Below are 20,369 nucleotides of genomic sequence, written 5' to 3' on the forward strand. Positions count from 1 at the left end.
ATGCATGAATAAACATACCTGCTGAACCGCGTATGAGATATCCGGCCTGGTGAAGATGAGGTACTGTAGAGATCCAGCTAGGCTTCTGTATAAAGTGGGATCCTTAAGTGCAGGGCCAGAGGTAGTACTGAGCTTGGAGTTGGTGTCGACCGAGGTAGCCACTAGATTACATGTTGTCATGGAGGAACGAGCAATGATGTCTTGTGCATATAACGACTGAGACAACTGTAGTCCTGAAGATGAACGAGTAACAGTAATGCCCAAAAAATGATGTAGCGGCCCAAGGTCAGACATAGCAAACTCACGTTTCATCAAGTCAATAAAGAGGCATATAAGAGCATCAGTAGAGGCAGTTAAAATAATATCATCAACATATAAGAGTAAGTATGCCGTCTCAGTGCCGGATTGATAAACAAAGAGTGATGGATCACATACACTACCATAAACTTGGAAAATCTCTGAAACCATGCCCGAGGAGCCTGCTTGAGACCGTACAAAGATCTACGTAGTCGACATACATAATCAGGGTGAGCAGGATCAACAAATCCCGGAGGCTGATGCATATATACTGTCTCGGTCAGATCACCGTGAAGAAAATCATTCTTGACATCTAGTTGATGTATGTGCCAAGAACGCGAAGTAGCAATAGAAAGAATAGTACGAATAGTAGCAGGTTTAACAACCGGACTAAACGTCTCAAAACAATCAACTCCAACCTGCTGAGATTTACCATTAGCAACAAGACGAGCCTTGTACCGCTGCAAGGAGCCATCGACATGAAATTTGTGGCGAAAGAGCCACATGGAATGAATAACATGAGCATCACGAGGTCGTGGGACAAGTTCCCATGTATTAGTTCTCAACATAGCATTGTACTCATCTTTCATGGCGGCATTCCAATTTATATCCTTAAGAGCATATAAGTGAGAACGGGGGATCGGTGAGATATGGTGTAATGTTTGGACATGGAGATTGAGACGGTGGATTGGCTTGTAAATGCCACGGGAGGCTCTAGTGACAGGTCGGGAAGGGACTGTAGTTACATGAGGGACTGTGGTGGAAGTGGTTGCTGTAGGAATGTAAGTAGCAGTCGGTGAAAGAGGAGAGGTGGAGACAGTAGTGGGTGTAGGACCTGTAGTGGGATTAGGAAGAATGGTGGGGTTAAGAACTGTGCTGTCGGAAGGAGCAGCTGCTGAGAGAGGAGGGGTAGTTGGAGAGACAGTAGATGTGGGGTGGGGACGTCTGTGGTACTGACGTAGGAGTGGGGAAAGTTGATTGACAGTACTGAGTGGTACTGACGCAGTAGAGGAGAAGGTGGGACGTCAGTGGTACTGACGTAGGAAAGGGGAGACAGTAGGAGTTGAGGGGGACTGACGTAGTAGAGGGGAAGGGTGGTTGTCAGCGTTGGGTAGTGCTGACGTAGTAGAGGAGGAGGTAGAACGACGGTGTGGTGGAGTGTAAGGGGGAGGTGTGGTGGCAGTATTAGGATGTTGGTTGACAGTAGGGGGAGGTTGTATTGACGAGTATGAGAGATTATAGGAAGAAAGAATGGGTGGAGTAGAAGAGTCTTTATTGGAAGAATTATTTGTAGGAGGTTCTGTGAAGGGGAAGACTTTTTCGTCAAAAGTGATATGACGAGAAAGGATGATTTTGTTTGTTGCAAGATCAAGACAACAGTATCCATGGTGGTTAGGATGATTTTGTTTGTTGCAAGATCAAGACAACAGTATCCATGGTGGTTAGGTGGAAAACCAAGAAAGACACATCTGGTGGAACGAGGGGTAAGTTTGTGAAGAGTTGTGGAAGAGAAATTTGGATAGCAAAGACAACCAAAAGTACGAAGATGATCATACGTCGGTTTTCGTTGATAAAGAATAGACACAGATGAGTGAAAATTAAGGACTTTGGTAGGTAGAAGGTTATGTAGATAGACTGCCATATGAAGAGAGTAGACCCAATATTTTGGAGGAACGGAAGTGTGGGACATAAGAGTACGAGTGATATCATTGACACGACGTATCATGCTTTCGGCCTTGCCATTTTGGGAGGAAGTTTAGGGGCATGAGAAGCGAAAAACGAGGTCCTTATCACAAGCAAAGTTATGGAAAGAAGAGTTGTCAAATTCACGGCCCATGTCACATTGAAAACATTTTATTTTACGTTCAAATTGAGTTTGAACGAAAGAACGAAATTCCAAGAATTTGCTATAAACTTGGGACTTAAACTTTAAAGGATAAATCCATAAATAGTTGGTGAAATCATCAAGCAATATAAGGTAATAACGGAAACCAGTATCGACATGTAATGGAGAGGTCCATAAATTGCTATGAATAATATCAAAGGGAGCAAAAGTAATGGGATTAGATTCATAAAATGGCAATCGAACATGTTTACTAACTTGACATGAATGACAAAGAGTATAAGAATTATGCTTATTACAATAAATAGATTTATTGGAACGTAAGACATCTAAAATGGCCTTGCCAGGGTGGCCGAGGCGACTATGCCAAATATCTGGTGAAAAAGTAGCAAGAGAAATTGGGGAAGACTGGGACGATTTTGTAGGTGGCACGACAGAGTTGGTGATAGGGCAGAGCTCCCCAGAACTATCACATCGAAGGATAATCTTCCTCGAACTCAGATCCTTCACAGAAAAACCAGAAGGATCAAACTCAACAGACACACGATTATCAGTGGTGAACTTACGAACGAAAATTAAGTTTTTGATGATGTCGGGAACAACAAGAGTATTTTTGAGTTGAAGAGTACGAGAAGGAAGGGTTATGAGTTTAGTACCACTAGCAGTAACCGGAATACTATTGCCATTGCCAACTAAGATAAAACGTACAGTGCTATTATTGAAAACGTTTTGTAAAGTACCTGAATCGGCAGTAAGATGTGGTGTAACACCGGTGTCCATATAGAAGTTGTCATCAGGCAACTGTAGGTGCATAGAGCTATATGCTTCAGCTATGTCCGTGGGCTGCAGTAACTCGGTGGTAGGAGTGATATAGGCTTGACCGCAACCAATTGCAGGGGATCGTCCACGAGCATGAGCATTGCTGTTGCGTGAGCTAACGTTTGATGGCCTGCCGTGTGGGTTTAGTGACTGCCAGGGAGTGAGCGCTGGGTAAGGACACGGTGGTATAGCCCAATACGGTGGAACACCCAGTAAGGTGGGTAGGCTGTTAAAGACGTCTGCTGAGATGGGCGGTAAGCTGCTGGCGTTGGCAGTAGTGGTGGGTTGTCGGCTGGGGAAGAACCTGGGCCAGGCCCATGACGTCTGTCTTTATGTTGGGTTTTGTTTCCACGTTTTCCATTGGAGTGATGAGCACGCTGGTTGGATCGGTCCATAGGAGCAGCAGCTGCAGCAAAGGCAGTTGGTGATGGAAAAAGTGAATGTTGTACTCGTCGAATCTCTTCGGTACGAAGTTGTGAGCGAGCAGCATCAAACGTAGGCATGAACTGTTGTGTAAAAGATGCAACAGTGTTGTACTCCTATGGGAGACCATTTACCAATTGGATAACCAGTCGTTTATCATTCATGGAAAAATCAAGATCATGCAATCGATTGGATAATGATTTAAGCTTGTCACAATAATCTTCAACACTAGCACAATCAGAAAATTTAAGATTGACAAACTTACTTTCAAGGTTCGCAGCGTGGCTGCCTTTGTTGTCTTGAAAAAGGGTTTTAAGATGATCCCAAAGTTCCTTCGCAGTTTTCCCTTTCTTGAGAAATGTAAGCATGAGATCCTTGGTCATGGTGGCGAACATCCATTGACGACATAGGGCATCTAACTGTTTTTCAGTATCTGCATCAACATCTGCTGGTCTTTGCGATCCATCGATTAGAAAGAGCAATCGATGTGCTTGGAGATGAAGGTCAAAGAGGAAAACCCATGAGGAATACTCGTCTTGTTTGATGTCTAAGAGAACATAAATTAGGGTTTTGATGTTGTTAACAGCAAAAGCCGGGTGAAGATTTTTCTTCCCACCTGCCATGGATTCAAACGATTTAGAGGAGGGATCAATGTTTGGCTGATACCATCTTGGGTTTCGGAATATCTTCCTTAGACAATAACATTCTCCAGGGAACTCTTTATGTTGAAATCAATCATATCTCTCTTGAGAATACAAAAGTAATGTTGGATATTATCCCCTAAAGGTAAATATGGTAACGAGAATAATATCTAGTCTATTACCTTTCTCTTTGATTGGATTCCTTTGGAGCGTAGCTAAGTTCCTTTACTTCTTCCACTTCATGTTCATGTGCTTTACCTACTTTACAATGTATGGTACGATGTGCATAGCAATAACCCCAGCTCCTGAATTTGCTTCCATCGTAATGTCCTTCTTTTTAGGATTGGCTGCAACAAGCAAATGTAATGTTTGATTCATCACTATAATCAAGTAGATCTAACGGTATATGGAGATTATGACAATTCAGTAAAAGGATTTGTGCTAAATTAAGTAAATTTGATGTTAGATGTAACTATATATACAGTTGCATTTGGGGTACTTCGATAAAACTATTATGAAACAACTTCTATGATTCTGACAAATGACAACACCCGATTATGAGGAACGACCTATTTTACATAACCAATTAGCTGGGTTGTGTGGCTCGATCTACTGTGAGACAAGTTATAAGCAAATATACTATCTGGTGAAGCAATCCAAATGTGTTCGCTTTGTCTACCACTTAAATTATCCATATTTGCAGAGGGTGAATATAATGGCTATTAGGTAATCATAGAGATACTAGACATTGTTTACCTAAAGTTTAGTATACATATTGTGATTATAATGGTGGATGGAACTTATCCGGTGCATCATTTGTAAGCCTCTCATGCATACATATTGTGATTTTTTGTTGCAATAAATGAATGAGTAAAACTTAACTAGCTAATTACCGTCATGAAATTTATCTTAGTTAGCTGTTATACATAAAGGGACTTTCTGCAGGTTGCATGAGATGTGATAGTACTAGTAGTATAATGTTGTATAGGAGAAAATATTCCATATTCTGGCCAAGCTACTTTGATGCTAGTATTCCATTTGACATTTTACCATCAACTCAAACTAAAATCATGTTGATATGTCAGAGGAAATTGAGCTAATAATTACTCGCTGAAGTGTAGCCATACTCGGTGGTTGATCAAGGATCTATTCATGGATGGAGCTAAAAGAAATTTCACAATGTAGAAAAAAAAAATCAGAAAAGTAAAATACGTCGGAATGGGACTATTAACCGCGTAGAAGATGAGATATTGAGTTGGGCTATAAGCCTATATACATATTTTTTTCATACTGGGCTTACGACTAGATTTCAGCTAGTGTAACTAATAAGTGTTTACATGAGAATAATTTTATCTTATTTTCAATATTGAAATAGTTTTGCACCTTGCTTCTACTTTTCTGTGTCAAATGATACACTTCAGACAAATTGAGGAGGTAGGGAAGGAGTTAATTTCCCTATCAACTGCACCAATTCCGACTCCAGTAGCTTGGAAACCAAACATGACATTTAACTCCTTCCCTGTCAAGGTTCAAATGATTGGTCAATCTATTGACTTTGCTCATCTATTTGGGGATCATCAATTTGGCGTTTCTTCTGCAAAGAGTGCAGAATCCAGCCCCTCAAACACCAATGTTAACTAAAGAAACGCCAAATTGCTGATCCCCAAATAGATGACCAAAGTCAATAGATTGACCAATCATTTGAACCTTGGTTTTCCCATAAGTAGCACATGATAAATTCGGATGCATTGTTATTTCTTCGAAACAAAAGAGCATTGCATTGTTAATAAATAAGGACTTACGTATATACAAGAAAAATAATTAACTGTCTGAATTCTCTCTTCTTCTAATAAAATCTTCCTCTTTGATCAAAAAATTAACTGTATTTGAATGGCTTTACTGACTCCACTTGACCTTAATATGAGTCTGGGTATGGGTCTGTGTCAGGCTCACACCTCCTGATACATAATTAGTTAACTTCAGTTAACCTTTGATCCTTTTCCCCAAAACAATCTCAAGGTTGCATGAATTGTCAATGAAAGATCTTACATGAAGGAGAAACGTATCTACTGAACAATTGTTCATGAGGAGTAAAGGCATGAAATGAACTGAGTAAATGCATGCAACGAATTGGGTAACTCACTCATGAATATGGTAACTAGTAACTACTAGCTATATAGTAAAAGGCATTTGATAGGCATCCCAAAAATTGGCATCTGAAAAAGATAACGCAATTTTGTAGATGTGAAAATTGGATTGGAGATTTCAAGTTTAGTTTATGTATGTATTTCAGATTTCTACTGAGTTACCATGAAACAGTAAAAATGATATGCCGGAGGAAACTGAATTACAAAAATTAGTTGCTTTTACAAGTGGATTCCCATTTCGAGAGAAAGATGACATTTAATAAACAATGGAACGTCAAAGTGATTTTCACTATTTCATTCAATTTCAGAAAATCTGTCTACGATTGATTTCTGGTTGATTTCTTGGAAGTTTCATATTACTTATTAAATGCTTATTTCAGTGAAACAAGAAAAGCTTTTAACATTCATGTATTTATTTTTTAACAATTTTATTTTGTTGAAGACGGATACTTAACTTGTTGTATTGCCTGGAGAAACCCCAAATTAGCGATTCCCTACCTCCTTATAAATGACCAAAGTTAACGAGATGTTGAACCTGCTTGGGAATCAGTAGGTTGGCTTCCATGGGTATCCAACATTGAACCACCTAGCACGATTTTTATGGCGAGTATTTGAATACTGGACCAGAAGTCGTTGTAGATCTAAGAGTGAATTGAGTTGGTGAAGCTGGGAAGTCCACAAATGATTCTTTTATTCAAAACAAAGAGTAGTTATACAATAGCAAATGTAATGTTATTGATTCAGGAAAATAAATATTATTTAATTTTGCTTATAAAGATCTATGCAATCGCATTCTTGCGCGGCTAATTGGCCAGGATGTGTGGCTCGACCTATCATGAGACCAGAGGTTTTCCTAAACGCCTTATGATGCAGTAACAGTGTCTCTCTTTCTCTTTTCCTCAAATTCTCCGTATGTTAGTATACTCCAGCATCTCAATTTTGTTTTATCTATTTTTCTATGCATATATATTTTCAAAAAGACGTGTTAAAATCAAGTAATCCTATAAATAATGGTACAACAATGTATATATATGTTGGTGGTGGGTGGGTAGAACTTAGCAAGTGCATGAGGGTCTAATTGAAATAACTAATCGTACGTATAAATTTGTAACTCCTAGTCTCATCTAGAGTAATTGAGAAACAAATTTGTAACTCCTAGTCTCATCTAGAGTAATTGAGAAACGCTTATGAGTGTGTGTGATTACCTTTGTAATGGTCTTTGAATGACCTATGTCTTGTTATTTTTTTTCTCTTCACATAACCTTTTTTTCGGAAAAAAAAAACTAACTAATAATATTATTTTTTACCATAAATGAAGGATAAAACCTAAGTAATATAGTCATAAAATTATCTTACTTAGCTAGTTCATTTGTTTAAAGGATTTTCAGCGGGTTACCAAATTGTTGAGATGTGATATTGCTCCATTCCAAGGTACTTTGATTTATCATATTTTACAATCACCACAAACAAAATCTACTTCATGTGTTTGAGGAAATTGGCTTAATAGTTGCTTGCCAGGTGAAGTCGCGCCCAGTGGCTGAATCTGGATCCATTCATGGGTGGCGCTAAATTTTTTTTCAAATGCATTAAGATAAATTCAGCAAACATAATTCTAGATTTGGTAGCTAATTGCATACAAGATAAGAATCGTGATTTAGGGGGAAAGAAATTATAAACCCAACCATACCACGTCGATAGGGGATGGCCACAAAAGCACATGGTCAGGCCACACGATTCCCCTGAAATAATTTTTTCGTGGGCGGGGGTATAATATCCCGCTCTCTTCCTCCTCTATTCTCTTAGAAACCGTTAGACCGAAACTGCCAGAGATTTTATTTCTCGACCATTTAATTGGACGTTGATTAATTCGTATGCAGTATTCAAGTCATAGTTCATATTTTCTCTTCTTCCTTGCATTCATATCACCAGAAGTTGAGCATCCACAATAGTAATAACATGCTGTCAATACAGTACAGGCTAAGAGTAACCATATGGATGTTAGTTGTCTTCAGGAGCCTCATGGAACCATGATTTGGAGTTCAACTGCTCACGTTCTCAGTCACTCAGATTTGGCCGCATAATTGGCTTCTAGTCCGTTTACAGGCTAGGTTGTTGGTCTGCCATACAAGAGTTCCTACAATTTTTTCTTTGGTAAATGTTTACTATATGTACGAGCTAAGTAAGTGATGACTGTTGCTAGGCAAACCCCATCAGTAAGTATCCATTCTTATCTTAAGAGCCAAACCCCTAATTGTTTATTATATGGTCTAATCAAAAGAAAGTATGAAGAAGTGTATATATCAAACAATATCAAGTGATCCAACATTAAACCATAATAGTACTGCTATTAAAAATATCTATAACCTCCTCATGAAACAAACATGAAAAAAGAAACAATTATCAGAAATTAAATTTTCACAAGCTAAAAAGTAAAAACACCTGTGTCTGCAAGATTCCAGCTTCACGATTTTATGCAGTAAACATTGTGGACCTCATTAACCACTATAATCATCAAGGTTTACCTGTGGCACTTCCTCTCGGTAAAAGCCTCTCTTTCGCTCTGTTATTCCACATCTTCATTCTATCCTCGATTTGACCATACCATTCGGTGCGACAATCATTTTTAATATTTTTCCAAAACCATAGGCTATCAGTTTTCGGAGGCAGGGGACAATTCTCCTTCAAATGCAGTCCGATAAAATGGTTTCCTTCAACAAATCCCATGATAACCTTTCTATTCTTGACACCATTGCGCATTCGAACAAGAGTAGGTACAAATGTGTAACTCATGTCACGGTTTATAGAAAACTGCACAGGAAAATGTCTCCGCTATCACAAACCCACATTTTGGCATAATCATCCAGCGATTAAAAGGAACAATACGTTTACCGCCAGGAAGCACTAGATACTCATCTTCGGAAATAGGCCGTATACGGTTAACCAATTCCACAAATTCTTCATCTGTCATCATTTTCTTATACATACTTTCATTTTTTAAGAGATTGGTGACCATTTTGTCTCTTACATAACTGATTGGATCAAGTTCTCCCACCTCAAGGCTACCCTTCAAACCTAACGCCTCAACCACGACATGGAATCACAAGAACAAATCAACTTGAAGGGACAATTGATTTTTGAGGTGCTGCTCCTTTTCCTTTTTAATGCATTCGCCGTCTTTGGAACATAATCTTTGGCTTTATGACCCTTATAAACACCACTTCTCGAACAAACAAGTTCAATCCTTGATCCTTTCCCGTTACACTCAGGTTTTCCTGTCTTTGTACCAGGGCCAGCAACGATGGAACAATTGTGTTGACGCCCTTTACTAATACACCAAGCTTTCACATCTTCTTTAGAGTAGAATTCCTACAAATTTTAGTTATTCTGGTCGAACCTAGGTTTTTTAGGGTTTTCTGGAGAGACGAATAAAGTGCATGATATATCTATTAAAGGGAGGCAAATAACTTAGTGGGGCCAAAACGTCCCCCCCCCCCCCCCCCCTCCCCCACATAAATCACGATTCCAAGATAAGGCACTGAGGTTGGCTGAACATATGATATCATACTGGGCTTTCAACTAGATTTTAAATAGAAACCTATTTTGAGGCATACTCATTTTTTTTGAGGCATACTCATCCATTATATTATCTAGGGTGGGTTTATAAGGGGTGTCTAAAGGTAGTGTAATTATCTATATATCCCTAAATAATTTCAATTTGTCATAGTTCCCTTATCCTCAAAAACCTAAAATTAAAAATCAAAATAAACTTTAAACTTAAACATTTAGGACTCCAATTTAATAAATAAATTAACCAAACAAAGGATACACGAATCGAAGTGAGCGATGTTGGAATGCGAAATCCAAATCTCAATTGCTCTTAGATGTATTTTAGAATGTATGCGTAACAAACCCATCTTGTTTTTGATTGATTTTATTTTGTTTGATCGGTAGAATATGATTTCAAAGATGAAATTAGGGTTTTCAGAAGATCGGTTCGGCTGATCTTGCAGTATCAATTTTGAGCCGAACTTAGTGTATAATTTAGAGAAACACTATGTTTGGCTAATGCGACTTTACAATATTTTCAGTCGAACCTAAATTTTCCAGCCGAACCTCAATTTTCCAGCCGAACCTCAATTTTTCAAGCCGAACCTAGTGGATGATTCAGTTTCTGAGTGAAGTTCGGCTGATAACTTTTGAGCCGAACCTCTGTTTTTTTGAAATTATACCTAGGTTCGGCTGACAAAGGTATAATTTCAAAAAAACAGAGGTTCGGCTCAAAAGTTATCAGCCGAACTGTTCATCTGGTCAGCAGATCTGAGTTTTAAAAATTCAATTTTTTGGCATATTCAACTTATAAAAGGAAATTAAACCTCGATAGAAGTTTACCTCTGATTTGAATCACACATTTTGAGATTACAAGTGAAGAAAAAAAGCTTGGGTTTTGACTTTTGAGATTTTAGTGATTAGAAGTTTACCTCTGATTTGAATCACACATTTTGGTCACTTCTAATCACTAAAATCTCAAAAGTCAAAACCCAAGCTTTTTTTCTTCACTTCTTCTTCTTCCTCTCAAAAATCTCAACTCTCTCACATAAATTTGATTTTTCTACTACTTCACCACAAATAATTTAATGTTTAATCAATCCTTAAAATTCATAATTAATCAATTCTAATCATAATCATTTACACTAATTATATAAGGGTAGTTATGCCATTATCAAAAATGGTGGATGAGGGGTGATGTTGTTTTTTATTTAGTGATCCCATTTTGGCATTATCTAGTATGCCTCAAAAAAATCTAGTATGCCTCAAAATAGGTTTCTTTAAATAAGTGACCTTATTTGATTTGGGGAAAATTAGACGCAGGCCCAAAAAAAAATATTCTCATTGTGAGGCCCACAATTAAGTTTAGGTACTGTGACACCCATTATTATTTCCGTGACACCCATAATTATATGAAATTATTAAAAATGTCTGCATGACGGATTATGCATCCGCATGACGGCTTATGCATCAGGGGTATAATTGGCAATGCAACTTGGATATAACATATCTAAAAATCCGCGCCTTGGAATTTTACAAATTTTATATCGTTGGAAATTTTTATAAGAGAGCTGCGCAACGAGTACAAACAAGAATATCAAATTTTTGTTTTTCACGAAAAAATCGGAGGTGATCATCATTTTAGGCAAAATTTTCGAAAACTTGATACATAACTATTATGCAGCCACCAAAAAAGATGCATAACACATTCTGCAGACGCATAACGAATTATGCAACCATTTTCTCCACTGCATAACAAATTATGCATTTGGATATCAAAGTTATGCATCTATAACAAGTTATGTAACCATTGTTTTGGTTGATTTTAGTGCGTCCATAAAAAAATTGATGCATAATGCAGTATGCATCCAATATTTACGGATGCATATCAGGTTATGCATCTATTTTCTCGATGCATAAAAGATTGTGCAACAATTTTCTCGATGCATAATGCATTATGCAGTCATATTTTCGGATGCATAACATGTTATGTATTGTAGGTGCATGACAAGTTATGTAGCCTTATTTTTTGTTGGTTTCAATACTAAGAAAAAAGTAGCTGCATAACGTGTTATGCAACCGTTTTCTGGACTGCATAACAGGTGATAGACGCATTTATGTGTCTAATTTGTCCTCAATGTTTCGTATTGTTGGTACTTATTTCCGTCCTTATTATGGTGTTTTGTGTGTTTGTAGGTATTTTTTGGAAATAAATATTTTTGGGAAATTCGGCTTGAAAAGTGATAAAAGCACTCGAAGTATATCTACTATTCGGACTCTCAGTTTGGATAAGGAGTAACCAAATTCCTAAGGGGCACCTCACTGCTAAAGGGAGTCCAGCGCTGTATTAGGGGGACACCCTTCTTCTTCACGGTTTGAAATGAAATTTTGGTGGGAAAGAAAGTTTTAGCGAACAAGTTTTAGGGTTCAATTTCTGGGCAACTTTTGAGGAGATTCGATCGGAGAAATTCGTTGGTTCGTACTTGAATGGAGTAACAGGCATGGTATATTTGATTAAGTCAAGAAACTTGGTCTGGATAACCCGGAATTCGAGGAGAGAAATCTACGGGTTCTCTGTTGATTTGCATGGAGTTCTTCTCGGATTTCTTTGAGGTTTATTTTCGTTTGGGCTTGTTTGGAAGGTCTGGGTCTTGCAAAACGTGGATGCTCGGGATTTACTTTCATGGCAGTGACGGCGAGTGTCCCTGGATTGACGTGGACGAGATTTTTGTGGAGTTCTTATTGGATATGAATTGGTATTTGTCCGGTAAATCCAAATAGTGAAGTTAGTTGATCCTGTCATGTAAATAAGGAAGATTTCACGATAAAACACAAAAGCTAGTTGTCAGGATTTGGATACACACAATCAGTCATGAGAGTATCTCGGGGTTTTATTTTCTTACCCGAGTTCTCTGTTTATTTCTGGGACGTCGGATTGTGTTTTCAGCGTCTTTAAACTCTGTTGAGAACGTGATGGCGTCGCTTTGGGATAATTTCAGCTACCAGTTGATGTGTGAAAGAGAGAAATAAGGAAATATTACCCGAAATGTGGCTGAATATTATTCTTGAGTAATGAAGGTGATTCTCGAGTTATGGACGAGATTTTATGGGACTGTTATATATTAAAAGGGCGCTTGGGGGTAAGAGTTGGGGATGGAGAGTTAGGGGTGAAAATACAGCAGAGAATCGGGAGTTGCAGAGATTGTCTCTGCTGCTGCCATTGAAGAACATAAGACTACAAGAAGCAGTCGTAATTACTACAGTGGTTGCAACACATAGTGACAGTCGTAGAAGCTATAGCGATAACGACCCACAGCCGAGGGTCGTAGTTCTCTGGTTTGTAACAAATATAATTGTTACAAACCCGATTTTGAATTATTTCTCCATTTTCTCCTTGTAAACACCTTTTTGAGCAGTGAAAAATTCCTTTGAGTGTGTTTTCACCATGCGGAGATAGACCCCATCACTGGGACAACGGAGGAAGCAACTTTTCATGATTGTGGTAAATGAATTAATTCTTTTATTGACTTTTTTCATAGATTTAATTGCTTTATGATTTCTATTAATTATTTGTTATTTTGTTATATGCCGCATGCTTAGTTCTAAATACTTTAGATGCGTCATGCTTTTAACTTACAAATAATATATTACGAAATCTATTTTTGGCAAAGAACTAGAGTCACAACTTCTTTTGTTTGAGCTATATTGTCTAGAGTTAATGACTGAACCACAACAATATGAAAAGTAGTGGAATCCCGAGTCCCGGTCTCTCTTCATCCTGTGACAAATTTTGTATATATATTTTTCCTTATTTTCTTTATTAAGTCTTAAAATAAATTCTCAACAAATCTGGGTGAACGAATCATCTTACTACAACTCAATTAAAAATATCATCAACAGGTTATGCAAAAAAAAAAAAAAAAACTGCAGAACGTGTTATGCAATCAAATGCATAACAAGTTATGGAAGAAATTTTGTAGATGCATAACCTGTTATGCATCACTATTCACACCTCCATTTTCGCAATAATGCACACAATACATCCAGCCAACACCAGTTGCACACTGCATCACCACCTCAGATCCCCTTCTCATGTTAACAACAGCAAAAATTCTTCCATTTCAAATCCACCACAAGCCCTATTTGGAGAACCCTTTGAACATCACCAATATCTTGTTCTTCCTCTCCATTAATTCTTCACCAATATCAGCAATTCCTCCTCTTGAATCACCGATTGACATAAGCTGACATAAGATGGACCATCCCGTCAACAAACTAAATTAGTCAATATAGTATTATCTTTTTCCTATCCATCTTAACTTATTGTTATCAGAGTTAAACTTGTTCGCACTGAACAAGACCTAACAGGGATGAGCATTACCATGACAATAAATACTTCCCATTAGAATCTCTTAAAATTAATATTCATGCGTCTCAAACTATACCAAAGTGTTAAAGACTGCGGACATCCAACTCAAAACCAATTGGAAAAGAGTGGAGTGGCCCTTCCATATTATATTTTAAGTTCATTATGCGGAAACTAGGGATGTGGGACTATTTGTCCTTTTACACCCTCCCTCACGTGTAAGGCCAGTCACTCGGCCTAACACGTGGATCTAAGCACGTGTGGGTCTTGGGTGTGCAGGTGACATCGGTCATGGTCCACCCCACGTACAGGTCATACGAGTGACCAGTCATTCGGTCACGGGTGTACATGTGCCCACTCGGGTCACGACGGCTACTAATTCTGCCTACACACCGCGTATGAGACCTAGCTCTGATACCATGTTAAAGTCTGCGGGCATCCAACTCAAAACCAATTGGAAAATAGTGGAGCGGCCCTTCCATATTATATTTTAAGTTCATTATGCGGAAACTAGGGATGTGGGACTATTTGTCCTTTCACACCCTCCCTCACGTGTAAAGCCAGTCACTCGGCCTAACACGTGGACCTACGCACGTGTGGGTCTTGGGTGTGCAGGTGACATCGGTCACGGTCCACTCCACGTACAGGTCATACGAGTGACCAGTCATTCGGTCACGGGTGTACATGTGCCCACTCGGGTCACGACGGCTACTAATTCGGCCTACACCCCGCGTATGGGACCTAGCTCTGATACCATGTTAAAGACTGCGGGCATCCAACTCAAGACCAATTGGTAATGAGTGGAGTGGCCCTTCCATATTATATTTTAAGTTCATTATGCAGAATCCAGGGATGTGGGATTATTTGTCCTTTCACATAAAGTGAGCTCATTACACTTACTTCATCAATTAATGTTGCCTTGTGGCTTTCGGATTGATTATCCTAACACTTAGTTTTCCCAAGGCATGTTAGTGTGATCATCTTATGCGTGATATGAGATTCTCGCTGGACCACCCCACTTCAGAACCTTCAAAAAAAAATACAATGGTTTCACATATTATTATCCCAATTTTCAAGACCCAGCCAATACCTTTCTCACAAATTCATTACAACACACTAAATTACCTTATAAAAACATAGATTATGATTCAATTTTTAAAAAAATCCCACTTTTTTTTCGCACCAATTAACTCTTTTTTCAAATCTCAGCAAAAGGAAGTAAAAGCAAAAATAGTTTCAATTTAGTATGGACATTCTCTGTAGTTTATCAGTATGATCTATTGAAACTCCAAATTCTTCAAGTACACTCCATCAGATAGAGAAGCTAAAACTGCAACTTGCGTAGGGATGCACTAAAATTAAAATTGCGGGATATCGTAAAAAAAGAAATGATTCAAAATTATGGGTTTTGATTATTGAAGAAAGAAGAAAAATCACACCTTTGTTAGAGAGAGGGTACACTTTGTTGCTGGTTCTTAAACTATTTGCATCAGACATTTAGTGCTAAAACTATAATACGAGTTTTAGTTCAAGCATCAAATTAAGGCTTTCTCGAACTAAAAAAAATTCAAACGAAAATGGCCAAGTTAACAGCAACCCTCGTGTATGTACACCTTTCATCATCCACCACGTGTACAGGAAGAGACACGTGGAAGGCATGCAAAACGAGATATCAAAATATGATAACAAGCATCTCATCAGAAAATGTCACCGGTCAGCAGATCTGACGGTCAGGGACCGAGGATCACAGAGGTATGATGGCAAAGAGGAGCACCAGATAATACCCCTTGGGTGTTAGTACATCCTATCCCGAGGAAGATACCAGATCAACGGCTGAGAGAGAGTTTGACTGACACAGATGTGACCAGACAAGAGACACTTGTCTGACACGAGAGACATCCATCTACCCGCATTAAATACCAAAGAGATATACACGTGTCAATCAGCTCGTGGAAGAAGCGAGGATAACCCTTCGTATTCAAGCTTAGGCCGCAGCATATGCCGAAGACCTCTGCGTAATGGGCACAAAGCACAAGAAGATAAGATTACAACGGCACCTCAGAAGTAGGACCCACGTTCCAACCCTATAAATACCCCTCTCCACTAAGAGAGAAGGGGTCGACCAATCCAGAGAAATATAGGAGAATATAGGAGAGAGAAATAGGAAGAGTAAGTAATCCCCCTACTTCCGCAGACCTATGTATACTCTAAAGTCATTCGACTATCTTTGTAATCATTCAATACATAGTGAAACACCAGCCCCGTGGATGTAGGCCTTAGTGCCGAACCACGTAAATCTTTGTCTTATTATTTCAGCACTTTACATTCAGCGTTGAACTTCATGTGCTTTACATTTATACTTGATTCTCTGTTTACCTTTATACGAACATTATTTATGATAATATTCGACTAGACAATGACAAGCCGAAGGCTTTGAGTCGATGAATCGATATAATCATCCCCTTTACATACGACGTACAATTTAGAATTAGAATGTATGCGAATATTGTTTGTGAACACGTGGATGGCTTCGTGATTTATGTGTTCACAATCTGGCGCTAGAAACAGGGACTTTGTCCCGGTAAAAGATTTATCTTATCCTGTGATTTCACCTTAAACGCGCATTATGGTTGTGCCCTATTCTGGGTTCAGCGTGCTTTCAAAACCTTTTTATGGGTTCAGCGTGCTTTCAAAACCTTTTTTATTCTGGGTTCATGGTCTTTTTTCACAAACACCATTTCAAAGCAGACAAATCCACGGCTATCTATCACAGATTTGCACGTGAGGCGTTTTTCTTTTAAAACTAAGACTTAATAATCCAGATTCATGAGTTCTCGCTACGGATCTGCCTTTTCAAAGTAGTCTGAAAACAAGGTCCATGATTGTTTATTAGAGGATTTGTATTGCGAAAACTAGACCGATGGAGTCTTTATGTTTCTCTTTTATTAAGGCCCTTGGGCAGCTCATTTCCTTTTATTCCACAATTTTGCGGATACGAATGGCACTAACCCGATCCTCGTGGATATCTTTGGTTCTCTTTATTTATTCCCCTATGCAGAAAAGGACTAAAAATGGAAAAGATACTAGAGGCAGGAAAAACCAAAGCCTCATCAAAGGAGACACCGAGGATTACCCCGGTCATGACCCGAAGCAAGCAGAAAGGAGACAAAGCTAAAACAGCTACTCAGAGGCAGGATGCTGCGGAAATCACCTCACCTATGAACACTAACTCCATTGCAGCCGCGGCTCTCAAAGCAGCAGCCACAGACAAAGAACTGTTGCGGCCCTCCAGGCTACAGAAGCTAACAAACTTTGGTTTCAAACCAAATCCATCAACAAAGAGAAGGGGTGGCAGAATCTATGACACATCAGCCCGCACATCCACCAGTCTTCGGAATGCCGTCAACCAACGGTCAGAATCAAACCATACCAGTGGTTTTAGTACCGCGGGTGGAAGCTCAACCGAGGGGACCAAACTTGGAGATACCAACAATTGAAGCTGATCCTCTACCACCCTTAATACACACAGTAGACGAAGGGGGAACTATGGCCGTAGGGGTACAAGCCGGAACTCCCAATCAGGGATCAAACCAGTCCCACCGACTGATGGTAGAGCTCGAAGAATTGAAAAAGAGCCAGCAGGTCTACGCAGATGCCGTAGCTCTTCTGGCCAGAGAACCAAGACTTGAAAGATAGGATTGCCCAAAGCACGAAGACTAGCCAACAACTGGACGAAGCAAATTCTAAGGCACCAGAGCCTAATCGAGACCGAAGAATCATCCTAGCAAACGCCGCTAGGGGAAGCAGTGCATCCGATCCGGAATATGCCGCCGAAGACTTAGACTATTATGACAGTGAAGTTCGAAGAAAGAAACGCTCAACTGAGCATGAGAACGTGGGACATTACCGCGCAATGGAAGAGCTGCGTGATGAGATGATGGCTGAGATCAGGCAGTTAAAAGCCAGACAAGGCGGAGGAAGGCTTGAAGAGGTGATGAAAGAAGCTAACTCCACGCCCCTAACTCATCGCCTGGCAAATACCCCCATTCCGTTAAAGTGCCCTGTCCCAACTTTTGAATGCTATGACGGATCCAGTGATCCCGCGGCACATATCCGGTATTATAATCGTATCTTAGCCCGATGGAGTCAAAACGACGCCGTCCTCTGTAGGTATTTCCCATCAAGTCTGAAGGGATCGGCTTTGTCTTGGTTTGACAACCTGCCACCTGATTCCATCAACTCCTACGATCAACTCGCAGAGAAATTCTTGAGAACCTACATGTACAACAAAGCTGTCAACACCGGAATGGATAAACTTTTTCTCTGGCAATTGGTTACAAGGAGAACACGAGGGAATACACCAACAGATGGCACAAGATCTGCCAAGCCATAGGGAGTGTGGATCCCGTAGTAAGCATCAACTGCTACAAGTGGGGATTAGACCGAATGAGTCCACTATTTGTTGAGATCCACGGAAGCGTACCTAAGACAGAAGGAGATCTTCGAATAATTATTGAGAAGTATGCTCGTCTTGAAGAAATCCAGCGTGAGAACCCGAGGGCACAAACGCAGAGGTCTCACCGTACCAATTCCGCAGAACAAACCAGCGGGGCCAAAAGAAATAGCTCAGTGGAACGACCGCACGAAGATAGGAAGGAACGAAGAGATGAACGACGAAAAGACGATCGAAAATTCGAAGATCAGGTTTACACGAAGCTCAATGCTAGCTACGCTCGGATCTTGCGAGAGATCAAAGGAAGGGAAAATTTGGAGTGGCCGTGGTCTAAGGGAAAACACCCCCAAGGACCGAGAAGTCTAAAGATTACTGTGAGTATCATTGCTTCAATGGACACCAGACCGAGAAATGCAAAAACCTCAAAATAATGATCCAAAAATTGATTGATGCTGGCGAACTCAAGCAATACATACGAAAGGAAGTCACCGAGGACAGATCCAAACGAACCAAGCAAGTCCAACTTCCAGAGGGAAACCGCACAATCAACACCATCTCGTGTTCCGAAGCCGGGGCCCTCACTTACAGCGCAGATAGGAAAGAGGCTACGAAAGCAATTCGAAGACCACTGCGAATTATATAAGATTGATGGCGTAGAGGTGGACGAGCACGAAGAGTGGATGGACGCACCTATCATCTTCGATACTGAAGATATCGAAGAAGATATGGAAGACCATAACGATCCCTTGGTCCTCACACTACCAGTGGCCGGATGTAACCTCAAAAAGATCCTCATCGACGGGGGAAGCTCAGTGAACGTTCTATTCTACGACGCCTTCAAACGGATGAAGCTCCATGATGAACAGCTGATGACCTCTTATTACACCATCTACGGGTTCAACGGAGCGCCCACAAAGCCATTGGGAGACATCGTGTTGCAGGTGAACGCCGGGCCCATGAAAGTAGAAACACGATTCAGCGTGGTAGACGCCCCATCCCCCTATAACGCCATTATTGGACGAAAGTGGGTACATAAACTCAAGGGAGTGGCAGCAACTTACTACCAATATCTCAGGTTCCCTACACCCGAGGGAGTAATGGAAATCAAGGGAGATCGGGTCTCTGCAAAAGAGTGCCAGGCCACTCAGGATCGTATCAACAACGAACAGGAAGAGCAGCGAAAAACCCGAAGGATCAAAAATAAAGAAGCTGCGAAAGAAAAGGCCATAGACCTGTTCCTCAAGGAAACCGCAGGGAAGGGCTTGACAAAAGATGATAATGTCCTTAACACAGAGGCAAGTACTTCAGCAGCCAACGAAGGACAGAAACATACCAAATAGCAATTAAAGAACGTCCCAGTCCTTGGGGACCCGAAGCCGGTGTTCACACCAGTGGAGCCCGTAAAAGAAATCAACATAGGAACGGAAGAAAACCCGAAGATGATCAAAGTAGGGACCATAATGGACGAAGAAAGAGAAGATTCCTTAACCAAATTACTTAAAGAATACGCGGATGTATTCGCCTGGAAGTTAGGAGACATGCCGGGGATTGATCCAAAAATAATCCAACACGAGCTGCGCATCAAACCAGGCACGCCACCTTTCAGGCAGAAAATAAGAAAAGTTGCACCAGAGTATCATAAGGCAGTAGAAAAAGAACTTCGGAAACTACTAGAAGCAGGCTTCATCAAGGAAGTCAAATACCCTACATGGATCTCCAACATGGTCGTCGTTCCTAAGAAAAATGGAGGGGTTAGGATATGCATCGACTTTACTAACCTCAACAAGGCATGTCCAAAAGACAGCTATCCCCTACCGAGCATAGATCAACTGGT

Source organism: Papaver somniferum, unplaced genomic scaffold (genome assembly GCF_003573695.1).
Source record: "Papaver somniferum cultivar HN1 unplaced genomic scaffold, ASM357369v1 unplaced-scaffold_43, whole genome shotgun sequence".
Classification (NCBI taxonomy): Eukaryota; Viridiplantae; Streptophyta; class Magnoliopsida; order Ranunculales; family Papaveraceae; genus Papaver; species Papaver somniferum.